Source organism: Pelobates fuscus, chromosome 1 (assembly GCF_036172605.1).
Source record: "Pelobates fuscus isolate aPelFus1 chromosome 1, aPelFus1.pri, whole genome shotgun sequence".
Taxonomy (NCBI): Eukaryota; Metazoa; Chordata; class Amphibia; order Anura; family Pelobatidae; genus Pelobates; species Pelobates fuscus.
In genome coordinates this window covers 451564685-451591874 of record NC_086317.1, presented here as the reverse complement: position 1 = coordinate 451591874, position 27190 = coordinate 451564685, and positions in this window count along the sequence as shown.

Genomic DNA, 27190 nt, shown 5'->3' with positions numbered 1-27190 from the left:
CTCAAAATTCCCTAGATCTCAATCTGTTTGAGCATCTATGAGATGTGCTGGAACAGCAAAACCAATCCATTGATACCCCACCGCAAACATGCAGGACTTAAAGGATCTGCTACTATTGTGTTGGTGCCAGATACCACAGAACTTGTTCAGAGGTCTTGTGGAGTCCTTGCCTTGATGCATCAGAGATGTTTTGGCAACATGAGGGGGGCTTATACAGTATTAGGCAGGTGGTTTTAATGTTGTGGCTGATCAGTGTAAACTAACCTATAAGTAACATTATCTGTCATGACAAAAGATCACACAAAGTTACTGTGTATTATCCCTATGCACATTGTTAACATTCTTTTTTACTGCATCGTGTGTTAGATTAGACCACCATAGTATTTTTTGGGTGGTTACCATCTGGTTACATTTGGTTTTAGCCTGTCCTCTTTCTACTTCATAACAAGCATAAGTGGGCAAACAGTAGATTCACAGATGCTGTAAAACTGCAACTTTCATGATGTATACCTCCAGTCAGGGCCATCTTTAATGTAAGGCAAACGTGGGGAAAACAGGGCAGCTGCCCAGGGCCCAGTTACCCGTGGGTACCCAAAGCAGCTTCCCCATGGGCAGGGGCGTATTAGCCGCAAGGCAAACAAGGCATTTGCCTTGGGCGGCATTTTCCAGGGGGCGGCAAAAAACGCCGCCCCCAAATGCCCAGGGCAAATGCCTTGTTAGCCTTGCGGCTAACTGACATGCCGTCTGGGCGGGCGGGCGGCTGGCGAGCGAGCACTTCCTCTGAGCTGTCTGCTCAGCTCCCTCGCGCGCCGCAGAGTGAGGCTGGGAGCCGGAATATGACGTCCGCCAGCGCCGCCCAGCAGCCACTGGACCACCACAGAAATAGGAACCCCCCCAGCATTCCCAAAGGTAAGGAGGCTGGGGGGGTTAAATTTAAAAAAAAAAAAATGTGTTAAATATGTGAGTGAGTGAGTATGTGTGTATGTGTGTGAATGTCTGTGTGTGTGTGTGTATGTCTGTTAGTGTGTGTGTGTGAATGTCTGTTAGTGTGTCTGTGTATGTCTGTTAGTGTGTGTGTGAATGTCTGTTAGTGTGTCTGTGTATGTCTGTTAGTGTGTGTGTATGTCTGTTAGTGTGTATGTCTGTTAGTGTGTGTGTATGTCTGTTAGTGTGTGTGTATGTCTGTTAGTGTGTGTGTGTGTGTGTGTATGTCTTTTAGTGTGTGTGTGTGTGTTTGTGTGTGTTTGTGTGTGTTTGTGTGTATGTCTGTTAGTGTGTGTCTGTTAGTGTGTATGTATGTCTGTTAGTGTGTGTCTGTTAGTGTGTGTGTGTGTATCTGCTAGTGAGTGTGTGTCTGTTAGTGTGTGTCTGTTAGTGAGTATGAGTGTGTCTGTAAGTGTGTGTGTGTTTCTGTTAGCTAGTGTGTGTTTCTGTTAGCTAGTGTATGCGTATCTGTCAGTGAATGTGTGTGTGTGTATTTAGAAGGCGGGGGAAGGGTGGGGGTGGTGTGGGCGGGGGGAAGGGGTGGATGGTGGTGGCGCGGGCGGGAGGGGGGCGCCTGAGTTTTGTCCTGCCTAGGGCAGCACAAAACCAGGATACACCACTGCCCATGGGCCCACCACCCTCAACAGTTTGGAAGAACCCAGTGGGTGGCCCATGCATTCAGGGTCACCCGATGGATATTGCTGAACAGGTGCCTGGTTGGGCGCCGCGGCCCTTTAACAGCATGACAGTGCCCCTTTATTATAGGCCGGCTGCGAGGAAATGATCACTTCTTTCCAGCTTCTTACAGAGAGTACTGCATGGGAGGGAGGCAGCATGGGGGAGAAAGGCAGGAGTGAGCAGCATGGGGGGAGAAAGGGGGGCAGAAAGGCAGGAGTGAGCTTCTGCAGACCCTCATACCTATCACCATCACCAGGACCCCAATCAAGTCATGCTCCTGGACACAAACAGTATGCTAACAGGAGGGTGGCTGAAAATATACACAAAATATTAAATGCGTCTTTTAGATTGTGTGTCTGTGCGTATTTGTGTGTGTGTGTGAGCCAGTGTATATATGTGCCAGTGTATATATTTGTGTTTCAGTGTGTGTATATGCAAGTGTGTATGTGTATGTGTCAGTGTCAGAGTATATATCTGTGTGTTAAGGTATGTGCAAATGTAAGGTGTGTGTATATGTTAGTGTGGTTATATGTGCGTATCTGTGTGTAAATGTGCATGTATATATGTGTAAGCATGTATTTGTATACATGCCAGCAATCAAGCACAAAATGCAAACACACCACTGCATGCACAAACATTACATACAAACATACCCCTGAAGTAAAAGTCCGAAATTATATACAAACACACCGCTTCACTCAAACACCAATACTATAGACAAATGTACAACCAAATTCAAAAGACAACACAACATCCAAACACCCCTACATGTAAATGCAAACATTACATACACACACACCTCTGTATTAAAATGCTAAATTATATACAAACACCAACTCTGCACACAAAAGCACACCTGCATTTAAAATCCAACACTACATACAAACACACACACCCCTGCATTCAAACACAATCACTACACACAAGTTCACCACTGCATTCTAATGGTGACAGTACATACAAATACACCACTACATGCACACAAATACCCTATACAAAAGCATGCTTACATTCAAACTCACAAACACTGTTCAGAAATACAACCCTGTATAATTTGTATTTGTTTTTTGGGGGGTATTTGTTTAGAATTATTTAGAGAAAAGCTTTAGAACTCATTAACTGAATATTTTAAACAAAACGATACTTCAGATGTTACACCAGTATCCCTTTGGCAGGCACATAAAACAGTAATAAGAGGATTGTTCATCAGTCAAGCATCGTTTAAAAAAAAAAAAATGATCTCATAAAGATCGACTCAATTTATTAAGAGAATTAAGGAATATTACAAACCGTCATTTTCTCATCCCATCTGATCAGACTCAAAAGATAATAAATACCTTTACCAAGAGTTTAAACACAATGGAGATAGTAAAAACGTCCTCCACACTTTAGAAATTAAAAATGAGGAAGTATACTCAGAAAGATAAAGCAGGGTAAAAGGATGGCTACCATGCTTAGATAAAAACAAGCTCAAATTAAAATCCCATATATACTAAACAGCCCAGGGTTAAAGCTATCAAAACCACAGGATGTTGTAAATGAATTAGCTAATTATTATAAGAAAATATATAATCTTAAAAATGATGTTAATCTTTATAAACCCACACAGTCAACTATTGCTAAATTCTTGCACTCATAAATTACAGGATCCTATTATTATGCAAGAAATAGCTATGGCAATAAAATTCTTACCCGAAGGGAAATCACCGGGACCTGATGGGTTCACAAGTACATATTATAAAGTATTTTCTGATTATTTTGGCCCCTCAGTTATGTAATATATTTTGCTTATGTAATACAACAAGAAACTATGCCAGCAGAAATGTTAATGGCATATGTAGCAACTCTCCCGAAACCCGGTAAATGACCTAATCAAGGACAACATCTAAGACCTAAATCTCTTTTGAATACAGACATTAAAATTCTAGCAAAGATTTTTACTATGCAAATGAAGTTTATTACACCAACTTTAATTCATAGGTACCAAGTGGGTTTTGTGGATGGAAGGCAAGGAGTAGATGAAACACGAAAAATCTTAGATCTTATGTATACACGAGAAGATGGGAGGAAGCCCACTGTATTTCTCTCATTAGACACAGAAAAAGCGTTTGATACGCTACACTGGGCATTCCTGTTATCAGTTCTTAGGAAATATACATTTCCACCGATTTTTTTCTCAATGGTAAAAGCACTATATAGTAACCCGAATGCAAAGATATCAATGGGGGATTCCTATCTGATCAATTTAAAATTACAAATGGGATGCAACAAGGATGTCCGCTCTCACCCCTATTGTATTTTTAGCACTTGAGCCTTTGACTACTTTAATACAAGATCACCCAGATATTCATGGTATCAAAATAAAAAACAATGAATACAAACTAACATTATTTGCAGATGATATTTTAATGACGTTAACACAAACATATGTTTGATTACCAAGTTTACACAAAGTTTTGGAATCCTATAGTAAATGTTCGTATTATAAGTTAAACATAACGAAAACACAAGCTATGGGGTTAAATATGGCTAATCAGGAACTACAGAATATGGAACAAAATGTTATATATGATTGGAGTACAAGCAAATTATATAAGGTTAATTATACTAAGTTATATAAGTATATTAAGAACCTATTACATTGGTGGAAGGGGAAATTCATCTCCTGGTCTGGGCGAATAGCGGCTATAAAGATGGTAATCATACCTAAAGTTCAATATCTATTTAGATCCCTACAGATTGTGATTCCTTCTACTTATTTTAAGAAAGCACAGAAAATTATAAACGTATATATTTGGGGATACAAATGTCTGAGAATTGCAGCCTTCACATTATATAAACAATTTCAAGAAGGAGGAATGAGTGCACCCAATATTAGATTGTACTATCACGCTTCAGTAATTAGTTCTTTAACCGCTTAAGGACACATGACATGTGTGACATGTCATGATTCCCTTTTATTCCAGAAGTTTGGTCCTTAAGGGGTTAATCAACGCCCAGTCTAGCATTTGTTCACCACTTTGGGCACAGATATCAGACCAGATACAAATTGTCAACCCATATGCATTTAAGATGAAACATACATGTATAGAAATGAATGCAATATATATATATAAAAATAAATATTTGGAGAAAAGACGCAAAGCTACATTTTATCACAGCTAAATAACTACAATACGTTATCTGTCAAAAATTGTGATAAACTATTATTGGAAAAATACCACATGTTGATACCTTGACAATCTAGTAACTAACAATCACTGGTTGACACTTTTAATTGCTTTGCAGCTTTTATTGAAACATACAGTTAAAGAGTCTAGCAATGAAACAGAAAACGGTAATATTGTAATTACCCTGATAAAATAATGTAAAATAACTGTGAAATAATACAAATTCTTTAAAATATACCTAATAATTCTAAATGAAAAAAAAAAAAGTAAATCGCATGTGATGGAACTGTGGAGCTAGTTGAAAGGTCATTGCCCATTTGCCGTTCATCTCCAAACATTCACATGTCTGGCATTTAGGTTTAGTAATTCTGTCATACATTACGCTGTGCAAGAAAGAATGAAAAGAGAGATAAAGGTGGAGTTAAATGTTAAAAGTCATGGTTTAGATCAGTGGTTCCCAAACTTTTTAAGTTCAAGGTGCCCATAATATTTTAATATTTTTCCAAGGTGCCCTGAGTAAAAAAAAAAATTCTAGTATATATTCTTGTTTCTTGTATATATGTACAGCGCAGCAACATATACTGGGCCCCTGTTCGGCAGAAATGCCTGCCGTTCAAGCACAGATCCAGAACCTAATCTTGGGAAGGGCACTGGTAGATTCCAGGCACAATAACCACTACAGCACTGTGTAGTACTTATGGTGCCAGTGGTGCCATAGTGCCCTCCCCGAGTAAGTAGTCAAACTGTTTAAAAACAGTTTGACAACTTACCTGGGATCAGCCAGGATAGGGGCACCGCAGCACACAGTTTGGGAACCGCTGGTTTAGATGATGATTTGTCCCCACCATGGTACTGGTTTAGTTCTTTACCCTAGAAAGCACCTGTTTATGCAATTTTTCACAAAAGTCTTCCACAGTGAGAATTTAAGTTGAATTTTAAATGTTATTCCAAAATAGTCATACTGATAAAAAAAAAACACTAAGTCAGCTATTTTTTAAGTTTAGCTATTTTGGTCTATAATCTGAAAGCTAATTTTACTTCACTTTCAATTTCCTTGGTTTCCTTTCTGAGGAATAAACGACTTTCTGTCTATCGTCTGGCTAGCCTCAATCCTACTGACTAGCGTGCATCAAAGTATACTGTGAAGCCAAGCTGGCTGTGAGTGCCAGTGACTAGTTAAAGATCACACACCTTGTCACAAGCAAGTGACTCAGACCAAGAAGTTGCCAAGAAAATGTGTTTAAACTTTTGACTAGTGTATTGCATAACCTTTGAAAATGTGGAATGCTGATGATTGAATTTTTTTGTACTAAAAGCTCTTTGTGCAATGAATAAGAATTTAAGTATAAACTCGCATACGAGTCAACATTCCCTCATTATAGCCTGATGGACAAGCTAAAAGCATTAACATGGGAATTTTAACTTTTGTCATTTATCACCCAAGTATCACATGCTGGCGTTCTATCACCCAAAAACGTTAGTACATTAGCTTAATTCAGTACTCCTCAATACAGCTAATCCTTCATAATTTAGTCCTCCTTAATACATCTAATTTTTCACAATTTGATCTTCCTTATTAAATCTAATTTTAAATTTTCACACATCATTGCAGGAAAGCACATTTTGCTAAATATAAGAATTAAATACTTTATTTTACATGCGAAGTTAAACACATCTGGATGAATTCATTTACAAAATTCCCATTGCTGTCAAGGTTTTACTAGCACCAGAGAATTATATCCGTATAATTTATATCTCAAACAGAATTAACTCAATATAAATATATATTTGTTGTCTGGAACAATAAGCTGAAAATTAGCATTAATAAAGGTGTAAGTTGGATGTGGTATAAGTCGGTTGTCACCACCGCCAAAACCGACGTTGCGGTAGACCTGTAAACAAAGAGGGCCCAGTATTATGAATAGCTTGAAAAAGGGGAGCGATGGGTGGGCTGAACCAGGTGGTATCATCCCAGTGAGTGACAGTGCTGTTTGTTTATAGGCCGGCTAATCCCTCCCTAAATTACAGGCTATGCCTTAATAGAAAACACATTGATACGTGGTGAGATTACATAACCAATTCTTGAAACGCCTGCCTCAAATCCCTTTCTAGTTGAGAGATGTCTTATGTATGTAGATTCTTATGTCCCAATATTTGACTGAATACAGAATGAACCTCATATATATATATCATAATTTACTGCAAATAAATTGACATTAATTCCTTTCCTCTCTTTAACAGCATTAAGTTCTTGCATATGAACACATTGGAAGTTAGTATACCGTTTAATTATATTTAAGCACGTTTTATTATATATTTGCTTTAATCAATATTTTATTAGAGTTTATTTCTGTGAGAAGGAACATTTCATTTCCCAAACAGAGAGTGTGCTAAGCAGTTGATTCAATGTATCGGACCAATAATTTGTTTCAAGGTCTATGGCTAACTGCTTAAAATAAGATGAAAATGCCATTGACTTGACAAATGCAGTGGGGCATTCTGAAGACCAAAGATTCAATTTCCAGGTAAAAGCATGACCCATGTTATTGCTATGAAGTTGTAGATGCCATTCTGAAATCTAATATATAGTGTTATTCAATTAGTCTTCTAAAGACATTTTATAATGTCATATTTCAGTTTGTAATACTTACTACAAGAGCATTAGGAAAAGTTAATGTTATTATAATGCAGCAGGCAGCAGAAATTTGTTAAAACGCTATATAGTTAAGGCATACAAAAATGTGAAAAAATATATCAAGCTTAGGAATAATTAACAGAAATAAAAAACATTTCAGGGATTTATATTGAGTATCCAAATAGGAATAAGATGTCACTGGCCATCATGGGCGTAGGAACTGGGGGGGATGGGAGGGAAGGGGAGAAAGAGAGTGACAAGGGAGGGAAGGGGAGAAAGAGTGACAAGGGAGGGAAGGGGAGAAAGAGTGACAAGGGAGGGGGAGAAAGAGTGACAAGGGAGGGGGAGAAAGAGAAAGAGTGACAAGGGAGGGAGGGAGGGAGGAGGGAGGGAGGAAGAGTGACAAAGGAGGGAGGGAGGGGGAGAAAGAAAGTGACAAAGGAGGGAGGGGGAGAAAGAAAGTGACAAGGGAGGGAGGGAGAGGGAGAAAGAAAGTGACAAGGGAGGGAGGGGGAGAAAGAGAGTGACAAGGGAGGGAGAGAGATTGACATCCATCACACACACACACACACAATCATGCAACCCTTACACACACAGAAACACACAATGCATTCCTTACACTCAATGCACCCTGTAGCGGAACGCCGTAAGCCTGTCCTGCAAACTGCCTGTGTGACTATATTCATTATAATTTTGCCTGTGTTGAATTGCTATTCATGTATGTAAAGGGTGAATTGTATGTTATTCGGTAGTTTCCCTCCGTACTATATACTTATGGAAACTACCGAACGGAGGGACCACCCCGGAGAGAAGTGTGCCAACAATTAAGGTTCACATTCTCTCCAAAACCACAAGTTAACATTGTATCGGGGTGGCCGCCATTCGGCATGCGTACACGTGGCGGCGGCCATCTTACGCATGAAACTCTCAGCGGTGTTGTGTCGTCGAGTGTCTGGAACCCAAATCGGACACTCAGACAACCAAACACCGCTGAGACCTCCAGAGCTCCGTAACTACCGAACGGAGAGACCTAACAAATCCCCATTCGGTAGTTACAAAGTACCGAATGAGGGAATCACTATCTGGGTGGATTAAAGTATGGATGGCTGTTATAAATGTCTGTTTTAACTGCCGAACGGAGACCGACCGCAGGGCCCATTCACGTGGAACCCTTTTCGGATACCAACTCGTGTGCGGTCGGTCAAACTTCACCTTCTGGTAACTGCCGAACCACCGGTCCGATCTGGGTGAATTTTGGATATTATATTCACCCAGATCAGGGCTACCTAGCGGTACCCTAATATTAAGGATATGTGATGGTTTAGGGGTACATCCAAGTTTGGGGTAAAGTCCTGTACCAGTTAAGGGGATTATGACTCACACTGAGGGGAGGAGATGTGTGGGAGGTAACAAGCTCTGCATTGGTCACTGTCATAATTATTGTAGTTCCCTCCCTTGCATGGGAGCAGGCTTTATAAGAAACCCTGAAATAAACAATTGTCAGTTCTACTCCTGAAACTGTGTGTCGTCCAGTTATTGGGAGTGCTGTGGGGATATTTCTGTACCTTTTTACCTGCTGGAAACTCTGCTGTGTATTTACTAATGACTTGTTCCTGAGCCTTCCTTGGATCTAAAGTGGAGAATAGCTGCGAGAAATCAGCTCTCCGCTACATTGGTTGGCAGCGCTGGGATCCAGACTCACAGAGGAACAAGGATTAATGGAGATTGACCTTTCTACGCTAAAGAGAACCACATTGAAAGACCTTCTAGAAGCGAAAGGTGGTTCTGCCAGCAGCAAATCCAAAGCAACGCTTATCACCGAAGTAATGGCAGAGTACAGAGCAGAAGAGGTCCAGGCCACGGAACAAAGACCTGAAACAGAACAGGAGGAGTTCCAAAGGCACTTACAATTCAGACTGGCCTTTTATGGGGAAAACCCACCAACAGAGATCATCTCTAAAACGATGACAGAGGTGCAGGAGTTTGTGATGAGAAACAGGAGACCACAAACACCGGAAAGAAGTGCAGCAGGAGCTGTGACACAAGAGGGTAAGCCCAAAATTCCCTATCAAGCTTTTAAAACGTATGTGGAAGCAGAGGAGGATATAGATGCCTTCCTCCAAGACTTTGAGAGACTATGTACGCTGCATAACATACCAAGGGAAGAGTGGGTACCCATATTAGCAGGACGGCTGTCAGGAAGGGCAGCTGAAGCTTACCGCACTGTGCCTGATATTGAAATTAGGAACTATAACCGGGTAAAAGAAATTATCCTGGCCCGGTATGCAATAACAGCAGAGGCATACCGGAGGCGCTTCAGGGAATTGAAAAAGGCGGACAAAGATTCGCACGCAGAGTGGGCTTGCCGACTAGAAAGGGCAGCTCTTGGGTGGATGCAGTCCAGTAAAGCGCGGTCCATGGAGGACTTGTTACAAATGCTGCTGTTGGAGCAGTTTTATGAGGGGATATCCTCAGAACTACAGGAATGGGTGAGGGATCGTAACCCCACCACCCTCACCGAGGCTGCCAAAAAGGCAGATGATTTTATGGACGCTCGCAGACAAACCAAGGCAGTGAGTACCAAACCTGCCATGCGGCCACCAGGGGGGAATTCCTTCTCTCCTAACCCTCAACCCCCACCAAGACAACTCCCTCCACCAGCACCAGCAGCAGCACAGCAGAGATACCGCACACCTGCTTCTGTGCAATGCCACTATGCCAGAAGTGGGGACATTTCCAACGAGAGTGTCCACAGTCTAGAGACCGCAACACCTGGATCCGACCAGGGCCTCCACCACCACCACCGAGAGCAGCCGCGCATCACTACCAAGATGAGGTACCACTTCCCTACAGCTCTGCCGTTCCAGTCACGACTGTGGAACAGTGGGAAGTGCTGCATGAGGCCAATCCCTTACAAGCACAGGCGGATAATCGACAGCACCATAGGCAGACCGTATATCTCGAAGGGAAGCCTATGCAGGGGCTCAGAGACTCGGGAGCCACCATCACCCTGGTGCAAAGTCATTTGGTTTCGGACAAAGCCAAACTGAATAAGACTGTGGCTGTCAGGGTTGCAGGGGGAGCCGTGTATCGGCTAGACACAGCCCAGGTACACTTGCATTGGGGTGCGGGGTTTGGGAATGTGGAAGTGGGACTAATGCCGCAATTACCTGCTGAGGTGGTCCTAGGGAATGATCTGGGCAAACTCACCTCCGCATTTGAACCACAAACTACTGAGGAAGCACACCCAGTAGTCACCAGGCAACAGGCCCGCACCCAGCACAACAACAACGCACTGCCGGAGGTCCAGGTAAGAGATTCCTCCCCTTCCCTAGACTGTATGCCTTGGGCCCCTCCTGACGAGTTTGTAGCCGAGGTGATCACTGACCCTACCTTACAAGTATATCGAGACAAGGTCACCTCTATCCAACCTGGGGCGGAGGGGGAAAGATTTGTATGGGACAGGCAGTTATTATACCGGGAAATGAGTAAAGAGATAGCTGGGTCAGAACCCATAACTGCAAGACAGCTCGTGGTACCGCAGAGGTACCGAACCGAATTACTCCGGATAGCGCACGATATTCCGCTATCCGGACATTTGGGGGTCAGCCGTACCAGATATCGGCTGACCCAAAGTTTCTTCTGGCCAGGGATTAGCCAGGAGGTGCGCAGGTATTGTAACACCTGCGATACGTGCCAGAGGGTAGGAAAGAGGGGGGATAAGCGTAAGGCAAAGCTGCACCCCCTACCCATAATTGAGGAACCCTTTCATAGGGTTGCAGTAGACATTGTAGGCCCCTTCCGGAAGCCTAGCCCATCAGGCAAACGGTACATTTTGACCGTAGTGGACTATGCCACTCGCTACCCCGAGGCGGTAGCCTTAACTAATATCCATGCGGAGACGGTGGCTGAGGCGCTGATGCAGATTTTCTCCCGGATGGGGTTACCCAGGGAGATCATCTCGGATCAGGGCACTCAGTTCACGGCAGAGGTCACCCAACAGCTCTGGAAGTTCTGTAAGATTAAGCCCATCATTAGTGCCCCGTACCACCCCCAGACTAATGGGCTCTGCGAACGGTTCAATGGCACCTTAAAACAGATGCTCCGAACCTTCGCAGAGACCCACCGAGACTGGGAAAAATTCCTGCCGCACTTACTGTTTGCTTACAGGGAGGTGCCGCAGGAATATACGGGATTTTCTCCCTTTGAACTGCTATTCGGGAGGAGAGTAAGGGGACCCCTGGACTTGATTAGAGAACACTGGGAGGGAGACCGTAGCGCTGACGGCACCCCTATTGTACCATATGTGTTGGCCCTCCGAGATCGCCTGGAAGCTCTCACAAAGACGGTAAAGGAAAACCTACAGGCAGCTCAGACGCGTCAGCGCACCTGGTACGATAGAGGCGCCAGGGACCGTAGCTTTCAGGTCGGACAGAAAGTTTTAATTTTAAAACCTGTCCGACACGATAAGCTACAGGCCGCCTGGCAAGGCCCTTATAAGGTGGTAGAGCAACGGTGTGACACCACTTATATAATTGGCCACTGCGCAGGGAATGGGGGGCGACGCATGATCCATGTGAACATGCTGAAGCCTTACCAAGAGCGATCAGAGGAGGTGACAGCTATCTGCGCCCCCACCTCTGAAGAAGGCGACAGCCTACCCCTCCCCGATCTGTTAGAGGACGGACAGATGGCTGGGGATTTAGGAGCAGTTGTACTGGGGGATCGGTTGAGCCCACAGGAGCGTATCGAGGTACAACAACTACTGCAAGAAAAGCAGGAGACCTTTTCTAATGTACCTGGATACACCCCTCTGGCTACCCACCGAGTAGAAACCCCTGGCCAACTTCCCATGCGCCAGACTCCGTACCGCATCCCTGAAGCGGTACGGGAGAATATGCGCAAGGAAATTGAAGAGATGATACAGTTAGGAGTCATTGAGCCCTCCGATAGCCCCTGGGCCTCTCCAGTAGTCCTCGTACCAAAGCGGGACGGCACGACCCGCTTTTGCGTGGACTACAGGAGATTGAATGAGAAAACCGTATCCGACGCATACCCGATGCCTAGGATAGATGAGTTGCTGGACCGGATGGCCAGGGGTCAATACCTTACCACTATTGATTTGTGTAAAGGGTATTGGCAGATTCCCTTGGCCCCGGACGCCATCCCTAAGTCCGCCTTTGTCACCCCATTCGGCTTGTACCAATTTAAGGTCATGCCGTTTGGGATGAAAAACGCGCCGGCTACCTTCCAACGGATGGTGGACCGCCTCCTAGATGGGTTCCAAGACTATACCTGCGCGTATCTCGATGATATTGCCATATTTAGCGATACCTGGCAGGAACACTTGGCCCATATAGGAGCGGTTCTAGACAGAATCAGGGAGGCTGGCTTGACCTTAAAACCAGCGAAATGTAGCATTGGGATGGCCGAGGTACAGTACCTGGGCCACAGAGTGGGCTGTGGTAAACAAAAGCCGGAACCAGCCAAAGTAGAGGCAGTAGCACAGTGGCCTACCCCGAAAACTAAAACCCAGGTATTAGCCTTCCTAGGGACAGCAGGGTATTACCGGAAGTTTGTGCCCAATTATAGTGCCCTGGCCAAACCCCTCACTGACCTGACCCGTAAAAACCTTCCCCGCCAAGTAACCTGGACCCCGGAGTGTGAGCAGGCATTCCAACACTTGAAAGATGCACTTGTTAATGCCCCTGTCTTGGCCGCTCCCAATCCAACTAAACGTTTTCTTGTCCACACAGACGCTTCTATGTTTGGATTGGGGGCAGTACTGAGCCAAGTCGGGGCCGATGGCGGAGAACACCCCGTGGCTTACATCAGTCGCAAACTTTTACCTCGGGAAGTAAGCTACGCCGCCATCGAGAAGGAATGCCTAGCTGTGGTGTGGGCCTTAAAGAAATTACAACCCTACTTGTATGGACAGGCTTTTTCTTTGCTCACGGATCACAACCAGTTGGTCTGGCTGAACCGGGTGGCTGGGGACAATGCCAGGCTGCTGCGCTGGAGTTTGGCGCTGCAGCCCTTTGACTTTAACATTCAATACCGCCCGGGTAAGCAAAATGGAAACGCCGACGGGTTGTCACGACAAACTGATCTGGAGAAATAATCCGTGAGCACCCCGGTCATCCCCAAGCCGATCCGTGTGGGATCAGACTGTGTATGCCGGCTTGTGGGCAAGGGGGAGCAGTGTAGCGGAACGCCGTAAGCCTGTCCTGCAAACTGCCTGTGTGACTATATTCATTATAATTTTGCCTGTGTTGAATTGCTATTCATGTATGTAAAGGGTGAATTGTATGTTATTCGGTAGTTTCCCTCCGTACTATATACTTATGGAAACTACCGAACGGAGGGACCACCCCGGAGAGAAGTGTGCCAACAATTAAGGTTCACATTCTCTCCAAAACCACAAGTTAACATTGTATCGGGGTGGCCGCCATTCGGCATGCGTACACGTGGCGGCGGCCATCTTACGCATGAAACTCTCAGCGGTGTTGTGTCGTCGAGTGTCTGGAACCCAAATCGGACACTCAGACAACCAAACACCGCTGAGACCTCCAGAGCTCCGTAACTACCGAACGGAGAGACCTAACAAATCCCCATTCGGTAGTTACAAAGTACCGAATGAGGGAATCACTATCTGGGTGGATTAAAGTATGGATGGCTGTTATAAATGTCTGTTTTAACTGCCGAACGGAGACCGACCGCAGGGCCCATTCACGTGGAACCCTTTTCGGATACCAACTCGTGTGCGGTCGGTCAAAATTCACCTTCTGGTAACTGCCGAACCACCGGTCCGATCTGGGTGAATTTTGGATATTATATTCACCCAGATCAGGGCTACCTAGCGGTACCCTAATATTAAGGATATGTGATGGTTTAGGGGTACATCCAAGTTTGGGGTAAAGTCCTGTACCAGTTAAGGGAATTATGACTCACACTGAGGGGAGGAGATGTGTGGGAGGTAACAAGCTCTGCATTGGTCACTGTCATAATTATTGTAGTTCCCTCCCTTGCATGGGAGCAGGCTTTATAAGAAACCCTGAAATAAACAATTGTCAGTTCTACTCCTGAAACTGTGTGTCGTCCAGTTATTGGGAGTGCTGTGGGGATATTTCTGTACCTTTTTACCTGCTGGAAACTCTGCTGTGGATTTACTAATGACTTGTTCCTGAGCCTTCCTTGGATCTAAAGTGGAGAATAGCTGCGAGAAATCAGCTCTCCGCTACACACCCCATGCACACACACACACATACACACACACATTTACACAATCATGCAACCCTTACACACACAGAAACACACAATGCACCCCGTACACACACTCAATGCACCCCTTACAGACGCACACACTGCATCCCGTACATACACAGAAACACACCTTGCAGCCCTTACACATACAAACACAGATTCACACAATCATTCCTTACACACATATCAGGACATCCCCTGCACACTCCACCCCCTGTGAGCAAACTCATTGGTGGAACATGAAGGTGGACACTGGGACCCAGACCTTGAGCTGTGTAAAGGGCCCCCCAAAAATGGAGCTGCTTCCTGTTCTCCCAGAACATTGATTTTTGTGACCACAGTTACAAACAGCCTCCAGAGAGCCTGTTCTACACCAGACCAGTGGAGCCAGACTGCAGCTAGAGCCCATCATCATCCTCATCTGGTTGTAAGTAGGCAATCTAGCATATTATTCGTGGCACTAATCTCTAATTTACCTCACATTAAAGAAACACTATAGTCCCCAGAACCACTGCAGCTTAATGTAGTGGTTCTGGTGTCTATAGCCTGTCCCTGCAGGCCTTTTAATGTAAACACGGCGGCACTCCAGCACCTGCGTTAGTTAACATGGCAGAAAAATAATTGGAAAGGGTTAGGGGGGCTACTAATAAGGATAGGGGGAGAGGGGTAGGTAGAAAAATAATTGGAAGGGTTTAGGGGGCCAATAATATGGATGGAGGAGGGGGTAGGTAGAAAAAATATTGGAAGGGGTTAGGGGCGTACTAATATGAATGGAAGAGGTAGGGTGGGTTCTAATATGCATGGAAGGGGTTAGGGGGTACTAATATGCATGGAAGGGGTTAGGGGGGTACTAATATGCATGGAAGGGGTAGGGGGTTAATATGCGTGGAAGGGGTAGGGGGTTAATATGCGTGGAACGGGTAGGTGGGGTTCTTTTGTGCATGGAAGGGGTAGGGGTGGTTCTAATATTCATGGGAAGGGTAGGGGTGGTTCTAATCAGGAGGATCCCGGCGCTGTATCCGGTTAAATAAAACCCCTTCCCCATAGTGACCCTTTAATGTTATTATTTAATCATATATATAGCGACTGCAAATTCCGTAGCGCTGTACAATGGGATAAACAACTCCTAGTTTACGGAATAAGAATATACCCGGCGAGTAAAAATGCTATCCCCCCCAGATTATTTTGTTTTCCTACGCCCATGCTGGCCATAGATTTCTTGCTGCAAATAATTTTACAATAATTTATGATTTATGTACATATTCATAACTTTGCATTGAAACTGTGTTGGTGCTCATTCATAAGAGGATGACAAATGTTAAAGCATCTGACAAGTGTCCTACGCTAGGTGCTTAGATATACCTTTGGGCATCAAGGAATCAGCATAATTGCAGACACAAATCATAGGCTGCATCAACAATTTCTCATGATATATGTCAAAAAAAGTCCGGTAATGTAGATGCAAAGTAAGGAAGTATTGCTGATTCTTTTAGTACTTTTTTATTGGACTAACAGAAAATGCCAGCAGAATGCTTGGTTGTATAGGGAGAGGTATTAGCAGTAGAAAGAGGAAAGTGCTCATGCCATGGGAAGAAGGCAGTGTTATGCTTTGAGCAGTCTTAAATTAGAGGGGCAAAGGTTTAAAAATAATATCAGGAAGTATTACTTTACTGCGAGGGTAGTGGATGCATGGAATAGCCTTCCAGCTGAAGTGGTAGAGGTTAACACAGTAAAGGAGTTTAAGCATGCGTGGGATAGGCATAAGGCTAACCTAACTATAGATAAGGCCAGGGACTAATGAAAGTATTTAGAAAATTGGGCAGACTAGATGGGCCGAATGGTTCTTATCTGCCGTCACATTCTATGTTTCTATGTTTCTATGATACCAAAACTTAAATAGATTGTCCAATAATCGTTACAATAATGTTATTGCGCATATGGGAAGCTTCATTTAAAAAAAAAAAAATGGATAGGATAAATGTAATTTTAGTAATAGAAGGAAAGTATTAACAAAGGCAAATCTGCCAGAAGGTGACTTTGTAAAGGGTTTATCTCTCTTTTACGTATCTGATTTGTTTTATCATCATGTCCATTTACCAAACAATGCTTTAAATCTTGCTTTCTTTCAAATTATTTTTTAAAAGGAGATTTACTACAAATGACGATTGAAGAACTGTATATATAATTTTAATATTTGTGTCTTCAACAGAGGCAAAACATTTTTTTTAAATAGAATACATTTGCTTTAGTGTGAAAATCTGACGTTTTAAGATACACCATCCACTAGAAGTCTCCGTGCTTCAATTACAGTTTACTATAGTAAGAAAATGATTCTTCATGGAGGAGACAATAACAAAGTCCTCAGTTTCAAATCCAATTAAAATAATCCATAAATACTCCATATTGTAATATAAGAATGTATTGATCTTTCAGAGAATTATGTTTTATGTACTGGTTGTATGTTTATTTTTGTTATTATTGTTGTATTGTTCATGCAAAGATTGCATTGATCCATTTTTTACACATTTTATAGGCGTATTAAATGCACCATATCTATGACTTTATTTTATTATACTTAATATTTCATATATATATATATATATATATATATGCGTGTGTGTGTGTGTGTGTTTGTGTGTGTGTGTGTGTGTGTGTTTGTGTGTGTTTGTTATTTGACATAATGATAACATCTAACTATATTTTACTTTTTTTTATTATTTAATTTATAAAAAATACATCCTTAAATGTTATGAAAGTAAAATACATTTTAAAATATGGTACATTTTAAATCTGTAGAATGAATGGACATGAGATATTTTCCATATTTATCTTGATGTACTTAAAGAATACAAAAGCTCATAAAAAATACATATATAGAAGAATATAACCTAAAATCCCTAGTGTAACGCACAATGGGATAATCACTTTCACAAGCCCTCTCTCTCCCTCTCTCTTTATCTGCCACTTTTAAAGCATGCATATTGTATAACCTCCTTCTAAGTATGATGGAAATAGCTTCTCAGTAACATTATATTCTTACATGTGCTTCTTTTAGACATTCATTTAAAAACATGTAACATGGCAAATTTCTGGAGGGGTCTTGATAAAATTAGAGCACTATTTATTAGCAGAAAAAGAAGCTTACATGAAATATAGCTAGATAAATTCAAACAACGCAGAGTGTTCTGTAAGATACAAATGTACCAAACAATATTTTATATATATATATATACAAATAAAATTTTTAATCCTTGCAATCAGGCTAAACGCAATTGTGCGAATGCCGGGTGCCAGTCCTGGGGTTTGATAATACAAAATAGATAAACATATGGGCTGCACTCAAGGTCTTTCGTTTATGAAGTTCCTTTATTCCATAAAGTAAATAAGCAGATCGACGTTTCGGTCCTCTCTGGGTCCTTTCTCAAGATCAAATGGCATGTAACGTGGCAAATTTCTGGAGGGGGTCTTGATAAAATTAGAGCACTACTAATTTGCAGAAAAATAAGCTTACATGAAATATAGATAGAAAAATTCAAATAACGCAGAGTGTTCTGTAAAATACAAATGCACCAAACAATTTGTATATATATTTTTCATGAGCTGATCTCAAAGATCTAAGACTTTTTCTATGTACACAAAAGGCCTCTTTCTCTCACATATTGTTCACAAATCTGTCTAAATCTGTGTTAGTGAGCACTTCTCCTTTGCCGAGATAATCCATCCACCTCACAGGTGCGGCATATCAAGATGCTTATTAGACAGCATGATTATTGCACAGGTGTGCCTTAGGCTGGCCACAATAAAAGGCCACTCTAAAATGTGCAGTTGTATCACACAGCCCAATGCCCCAGATATCGCAAGTTTTGAGGGAGCGTGCAATTTTACCACATGACAGGAGGCTTCATATTTGCATATCTTTCTTTACTGAAAACTCCAGCAGCATAGAAACATAACAACCAATCAGAAAAAAGATATGGTGCCCATAAAAGGCCCTGTCTATGACATCACTTCCTCTTTCTTTGCTGCTCCAGCCTACAACAGGTCAGAGTAATTTTACCTCTCTAGTTTATGTATATGATTAACTCTTATTATTGTACTTTATTTTATCCCTGACTACCTATGCCTGTCCCCTTCTTTCCCTTACTCAGTGTATCCCCTGTTTTACTTCGTATTAACTGTCTCTACTGCCTTATTACCGGTCTGGCGGACCTGCCCTTCTAACACACAGGGGGCTGGGTGGGGACGGGTGGAGGGTAGCTGGGGTTAGTCTTGCATTTTTTTGCTGCATTTTCCCTTCTTGCTCGTGACCGCGAGCGAGAAACTCCTGCACACGCGGCCGGCGGCCATCTTGGATCTCGCAGCTGGCGAGACCCGCGACGGCCGCCTCCCCTACTCACACGGCGGTTCGGGAATCACCCGATCGCCGCAACGAGCACTTGGATTAACCCTTAGGGTCCCCCCCCCCTCTCAGGACACAGTTCATCACTATTACAGGGTTTAAAACCCTTTATTCAAATGGACACAGGATGCCTCACTCTGAATTACTTTATATGTGAGAGGGGTGGAAAAAAGCATGCACAATCCATGTATTTTTTATGAAGGCTGTAAAATATCACAATTATACATGTACTGTTCCTGCAACTGAACATAATACCTCACTGTTCCCTGCAGGGACATATACAGTGCTACTATACCCTACACAGGGGATTTGGTATTACTATACCCTACACGGGGAATATTATATTAAGTTACCCTACACAGGGTCATATTACATTACTGTACCCAAGGGTGCAAATTTATGTGGGTGTCCTCTGGGTATTTTTTTCATGGCACACCACCTGGGGTGACCCCCCAGATACGCATGCAAGGGCGCTGACAGCCCATTTTAGTTGATGTGGGTGTCCTCTGGTTACCACGGCACACCACCCGGGGTGAACCCCGATGATATGCACAAGGGCCTGCACGCATATAGCCCTGATTTCAATACTTACGTGCATACAAAGCCTTCAACATACATTTCTCCAACTGGGTGCCCCCCGGTTGTACCAAGAGTCTATTCCTATATGTAGATGACTCTCCCCCCACGACTTTTCCACTGAATTTTGTTCTCGCCCAACAGGACGGAAAACGCCACAAGTCATGGAAGATACCCAAAGCAGCCAAGACTTCCAGGCTATGATTAATGCCGCCGTGGCGGCATCTGTGGAGAAGGCCCTCTTGAGGGCTCTACCCCACGGCCAAGACGACACAAGCCCCTCAGAGCGCATGGAAGCTTCGGGCTCCGAAGTGTCTAAGGCCAAAAGACAAAGAAAGGCTTCGAGCCCCCCTTCCACCAAGACTAAGGGTAAATTGCCCGTCAAGCGAATCGAGAACGCAGACCGACAACCCGCGCCCTTTCCACTTCAATCCTCGGACGATCCTATGTACCACATGGATACAAATGCCTTAGACGTGGTTGACGAGTGGCACGGGGGCGGCTCACCTTCAGACGATGAAGAGTGGCAGGACTTACCACCCACCTTTTCGAAATACGTCAAAGAGACCTTCCTCGGCAACCGAGACAAGGAACTCAACGACGACCACCACACCGGTCAGACCGAAGACAGAGTGTTTCTGGATGACCAGGGGACACTACTATTCGATCCACGCACTATCAGACACCCACGGTCCTCAGAATGGACTCTGCCAGAGCACCTGGCAAAATTCATACATTACTGGCTGCCCAAACAGGAGGAAGAGAGTTCATAGAAGGGCTACTAAACTGGTTCACTGGTTAAAGCAACTTACCATGTATAGCTTGGAGGAAAGATGAGACAGGGTGGATATGATTTAAACACATAAAGGGAATCAACACATAAAGGGAATCAACACAGTAAAGGAGGAGACTATATTTATAAGAAGAAAAACCACCACAACAAGAGGACATAGTCTTAAATTAGAGGGGCAAAGGTTTAAAAATAATATCAGGAAAAATTACTTTACTGAGAGGGTAGTGGATGGATGCATGGAATAGCCTTCCAGCTGAAGTGGTAGAGGTTAACACAGTAAAGGAGTTTAAGCATGCGTAAGATAAGGCCATTCTAGCTATGAGATAGTATGAAAGTATTTAGAAAGTTGGGCAGACCAAATGGGCCGAATGGTTCTTATCTGCCATCACATTCTATGTTTCTATCTCGGAAGACGAGGTGTGGTGGTCTGGTGGAGATTGCCTGGATTATAGGTGAGTAAAAAGAGCATTTTTTATTTTTAAAGGGAGGGCATAAAAAGCAGGAAAACAATATTTATTTTTCATGTTTTAGTGTTCCTTGCAATTCCCCCAAGACTTTATTATAAATATGTCCTCATTGTTTTATTAGGATTATTTACAAACCGAATAAAAAATTCATAAATTGCAATGTGTGACGTTTATCTTGTTTTTGCATTGCCAATGCTGGCTTTTCAATCTCAGTTTGAGAAAGTGTTAAATAGCTAGATACACGAGCTCACAACAGTTAATATTGTTCTTATAAAAATCAATTTCTGTCTAAATTGTTCTATTCTAGAGTAAAATGTTCTTGTCTCTGCAGTTTCTATAACTAAATTATAAGAACTTTAGTACTACAGCTTAAACAAAAGTATATTCTTAGTTCACGCTCTAAAATTTTTTTACACTTAACAAAATTTGGAAGCATACTTGGGAAAGATCAATGAAGGAGCTAGACTGTTAAAAAAGTATCACAAATTTGTACGTCTAATTGATCCATTTATATCTGTAATACTCACACACTGCACTTTTCACAGACCTGTCTGTATTAATTAGGCAATAGCTTGTAAAACTGTTTCTCAAGTATCCTGTAACAATCAATGTAGAAATGAAAATTCATTTAATGTGTAAATCCATAAGTAACTGGCTCCCAAAGGTATGTAGACAAACCATAGTACCCATTATTAATAACCAGAGTGAAGGGGGCAGAGCTTAACCACTGAACAAGACAGTCGCACACTCGATGGGCTCCGTACCAAATAATGATAAAATAGCAGATTTTGTCAATATTAATACCCCGAAAACTCACTCACAAAGTCACTACTTACCATGGGCTGCAAAACTAAAAAACCGAAGCCAGACAAAACTAAAACAAGCATGAATATTGGAGATCTCCTCCGGCGAGTGCAAGGCGCGTACGGGCCCAAAATGGCCGACAACCTCAGGGACTTCACTGACTCCTCTGAGGACACTGCAAGTCACACACGGAATGCAACCCACTCAGTGTCCGACCTTCAGGGAGCAAACGCCCTCCAGACCCAGCTAGGAATATATTAGAATTCGCTGCCTCATCCGGGAACCGGTGGGACAAACCCTAGTACACACAGCTAGAGCCCGGCAACAGTCAAGCCGTTTGTGCCGCAGAGAGCGACGTCAACTGCTTATGCCACAGTCACCACTTGAGAAGAAAGGACTGACATCTGCTTCAAAGCTCTCTCCTACCCAGGAATGATATTCAATGTGGTTCGAAGTTAACTTTTCTTTCTGTTGGATGTTTCCTTTTTACTATATTTTAAACTCATTGCTAATATTCAGGCCGCCCATAGTCACTCGAACCCACAGTCAATTGCTAACCCAACCCCCCCCCCCACACCTCCACCATCTCATTACCCAAAAGCAAGCTTACATCAGCCAAGCGGAATCAGGGGGTGTCACAAGGCTCAACTCCAGGGCCCGTTGCCCCCAGCCTCCACTCTCAGTTGCGCTGTACCTCAGCCAGACAACCGGCGCTTTCCAATAGCGATGCCGACTAGGTATTTCACCAGACCCAAAGGGATGATCCCCCTATTACCCATCCTATACTTTTACAGCAATAACAGGCCCTACTCTGTTTCCACTAGAAATAACCATCAGTGGCCTAACAAAAAGTTGGTTATACTTGTCACAGATCTCCCCTCTAGTTTACTAATTAAAAAAACATCTACTCCTGGGCCCATTCTATAGGACGTAACAAATGTCTCACAAGGTTTATGTTGATACCAATTAATGCTTTCGTTGTAATGTATATTTCACTCTTTATGCACTAGCCCACTAATGCTTGTGAGTGGAGCAAAAATAAAGAATAAAAAAAAAAACACAGTGAAACTTTATTAAGAAAAAACACAATGGTAGTTTCTGCTGATTAATCTATAAATAGAAAAAAAGAGCTGAATTTACATCTAGTTTATAAAGGCAATAGAGGAATCTAGTAAGTACAAAAAAAAGCTAGTTACATTACTTTATTATTTATAAAGTGTCAACAAATTTCGCAGTGTTGTACAACAGGTGAACTAACAAACAAGCAGTTGCAATATAACAAGATGGACATACAGGAGCAAAGGATGCAGGGCTCTGCTCAGTCAATCTTACATTTATTAGTTGTATGTCAAACAGATAAAAACTGTGTCCAAGATGTGTTAAAAGTTTTATTATAACAACTTACTTTTTTTTAAATTAACCTTACGTTTTTCTTAACTTTAATATAATTAACAATTTGCTTTGTGCAAATTTTTCATCCAAGGTACTTGTGGCGAAAGGGATCTCGCCACTGGTTCTTGGAGGGGACTGATTGCCAGCCTCATGCCTTAGGACTATGGCCCCTGGGAAATTGTGCACTTTAAAAACAGTATTGGGGCTTATGAACTTCTATTGGACTGTGTATGGCCCTTTAAGCACAGTATTTGGGCTTATGGGACTTATTGGAACACTGCCCCTTTAAGATTATGTCCCCAGGGTCCCCAAACCTTTAACATACTTGGTTCATGGCTTGCTCCCACTTGGTTCAGTAAATGGAGCTTACTGAAGCAAGTATTACACGGGCAGACCACACAGAAGTGGAAGCGTGCGGCTAATTTACCTCGCAGGCTGGGAGGCTGCTGAAGGTAAATTGCAGACCCCTGGGTGGCTGCCTTTCGTACAAAGGAACACGTGGCGGCGGCCATCTTTATTCAGTCGAATGCGGTCAGCGGTGTGTGCAGCCAAATCAATGGAACTAAAATCGGCTACCCATCTGCATGAACACCGCTGACCCTTACCTTCCCCTCCACTCAGTTTTAACCGCAGCGTCTAAGTCCCGTTGGGCTATTTGAACACACAGCTACACTAACGGTGCCCCGTGCCCCGTTCGTGCATGCGAGTCAATGCGAAATTGACTGACCGCACAGGTCAAATCTATGGAACTCTTTTGGGCATGAAAAAGTGCTTGCGGTCGGTCAAATGGGACTTCCACTTAACTTTTTAACCCCTGAACCGATTACCCTGATTTTTGAGTATGTTTATATTTAAAGTATGCTGATTCTGAAAAGGTATGTTTTATGTGAATGGCATGTAAATTTTGAAAGTTATTAATATTGTGTAAAACTGTATATTTCCTGCAGAGGGGAGGATGTTGTGGGTATGAATGGGAGTGTTTTAATATATATTACATGTTTGATTGGTTGTTCTTCAAAACCCTGTGGGCGGTACTATGTGTGTAAAATGTGCATAAAAACATAGTGTTTCATTAAAACTTGAGTTCTACTTAACCCTCAATTTGGAGTTCCGTCTCTCATTGGGGGATCTGCTACAATGGATTGCTATGCTAGTCATACTCTCTTGCTATAATCACTACTAACTAAGCTCTTTTAAGAGCTTGTTCCTGCTTCGCTCTGAAGGAAGAGAGGTTCGGTCTGCGGTGGTTGTGGTGTCGGCTAGTGCTTGGAGCCCTCAGCAACCTCTAGGAGCATCCTTCAACGGAGGTACCCAGTCGGGGTGCCAGGTGATCCGTTACAGTACTAATACATAGGATAGAAAATTTGCGCAAAGCAGATTCATAAATTGATGTCAGAATTGCTAAGAAATCCTGAATGTTTTGAGGCAGTAAGGTCTGGAAATGAGGATCTCAAAGAACATCTCACCGCCATATGCCTCAACTTTGTGCTGCCCATCCCAAGACCTCAAAACATATATCTTTTTTACTGATCCTATAACTATGAGTATTGGGGACAACCATGTCTTGTGTCAGCTTACCCTTTTTATTGTTGCTTTTGGTTCCTTCCCGCTCAAACATGCATCAAACATGATCCACAAACAGAATATCTGACAAGGGATGCTGAGGACTTAATCAAATTGAAATTGAATAATTACATTTTAATTATTGCCTGCAGTTGTTGCTGTTTCAGATAACATTATGTAAAGCCCCTGCCACCACTCTATGGGCCTCACACAATCAGGAAGACATTTCTACACAATTGGGAAGCAAATGCTCCCTAAAATATTGTTAATAGACATCCCCAGTCTCATTTATCATTGACTATCAGTAAGAAAAGAATCATGCAGACACCTAAAGGACAAGAAGAAACAGAGACATAAAGGTAAGAAGTTCAGGTCATAAAGGAAGCATCCACAAAGCCAGGATCCAGGAAATAGAATGAAAAATAGAGTAGCTCCATTAAGGCCTGAGTAAAACACAATCATGTATCAAGCAAAACATTGATATCTTTTAAAATCAAGAGTGTTTGACCTTCTAGAAACATGTACAGCAGTGCCAGTGTTGTTCAAAACATTTAAAAAACATTAGGGAGGCAATTATTAAAAAGAACAAGCAGCACACAAATACAGCCGACTGAGGAAGCTAATTACAGCGAAACGCGTCTTGGCAGAAGGAACTGAGCTTTTACTTATTATTTTATATACTGTTTTTTTTATTTTCTAGTTCCAGTGTTACTTTTTATTGCTATTTTAATGTACTAATTAATAAATATAGTTATATATATTATTGCATCCTGCACTTGTTTCCGGTAAGGGGAGGTGTCACCCCATTTTGACACTAAGCCTGCAAACTTAGAGCCAGTAACCAAAAGGTTCTGGAAAAGGTGAGCACCCTTTTTAAACATCCATATACTTCTAAAAAGTGGTTCCTAAAATACTACACCCAGAGTCCCCTTTTTTCCCTTTTGCCTTTCTATATCCACATTGTGGAGAAACAATTGAAGCAAGAATCTTAAGGAAGAAGGGGAAACAAAAAGGGGTTAAGCTGTCTACCCTAAAGACACGGACGCCTGGAAGTTTAGAGCCTAAAATCTCAAAAAGGCTCTAAAGAATGTGAGTAAATTAGAACTCACTACAAATATTCACTTATTGGGTCTATACAATATTGCACAATTCTTTTGCATATTTCTTTTATTTTTTATGTACACCCCCTAACAAGCAAATAAGAGGGGTGAGTTACATATACTTATTTCTAAATAGATCTATATAGCGCTACACTCAAACTAGAGGCCTGGAAGGTGGAAACACCAACCAGACCCCGAGTTAGTTGTTTTTCTTGGTGTTTTTTTATCTTACAGTGGGATATTGGGAGTACCCACAGAGTGTGTATAGCAGCTAAAAAATACACTACATATATTATAATAGGCGCCAACCATAACCACACCTTTTTGTGTCTATATTTTCAATTATTAAAAAGAGTTTATAGCTGCTTGCCCATTACTGAGTCCTTCTGTGTCTATTATAACTACAATTTTCTTTAATAGGTGTCCTGGTTCTGTCCTTGTTTAGGATAGATAGCACCTGAACCCATGGGCTACAGCGATAGAAATCATAACTGGCTGTCGCATGTTAACTATTCATGAAGGATTAAAGAGGCCCTGTTGAAATGTATATGGTGGTTGGTTTTCTTCAATGCTCTAATAAGGGAGTTGATTTTGTGGTTCTGTAATACAAGTACAGTCCTTTTTTTTTCTGTACATTTAGACATACAGATAGACAGGCTGACTATAACACAAAAGTTATTTAGTTTATGAATTCTATTTTCTTGGTTTTTCAATTTCTGGTTAATATTTTTGCAATATTTTTGTTCTGTCTGTGATTATTTCCATCAGGCTCCTACTTTGTTGATCATAATAGCTTATCATTTTCTACCTAATGATTTTAAAAGCTTTGTTTGTTAACCTTTCTAAATGCTTTGGTAATTACATAATGAAGCAGATAAAACTGTCTAAGTGTGTAGTCTCCTTCCACAAAAGAAGAGGCATGGAAGTGAATTTATTCTGTCCTTAGTCTCTTATAAAACGTTATAACTGTGATTTTGCAAATGGTTTAGCCTTGAACTATAACCAAAAAATCATTATAAAAGTTTATTTTAGAAATTACATTCTAGACTGAGGGACAGGATATTCTGTATACAAAGGGCCTGACGTTATATAGCTAACAAATTGCACAAAATGCTTCAATAAATAGTGAAAATAGCGTCTTCTAAACAACGATACAAGAATTGAATAGCATAGACATTAGAGAGTTAGAAGGACAGCCAGTTTGAGACTAGTCAGAGTTATTCACTAAGATTAGAATTGTCAGGAATTCTAAGTGAATTTAAAATATAAGATCAAAAAAGCAGAAATGGAAAAATTATCCCAGTAAGCTATGCTTCCAGTTCAGCTACTTTAATCTTAAATTTTAAATTCACTTTGCATTCACTTT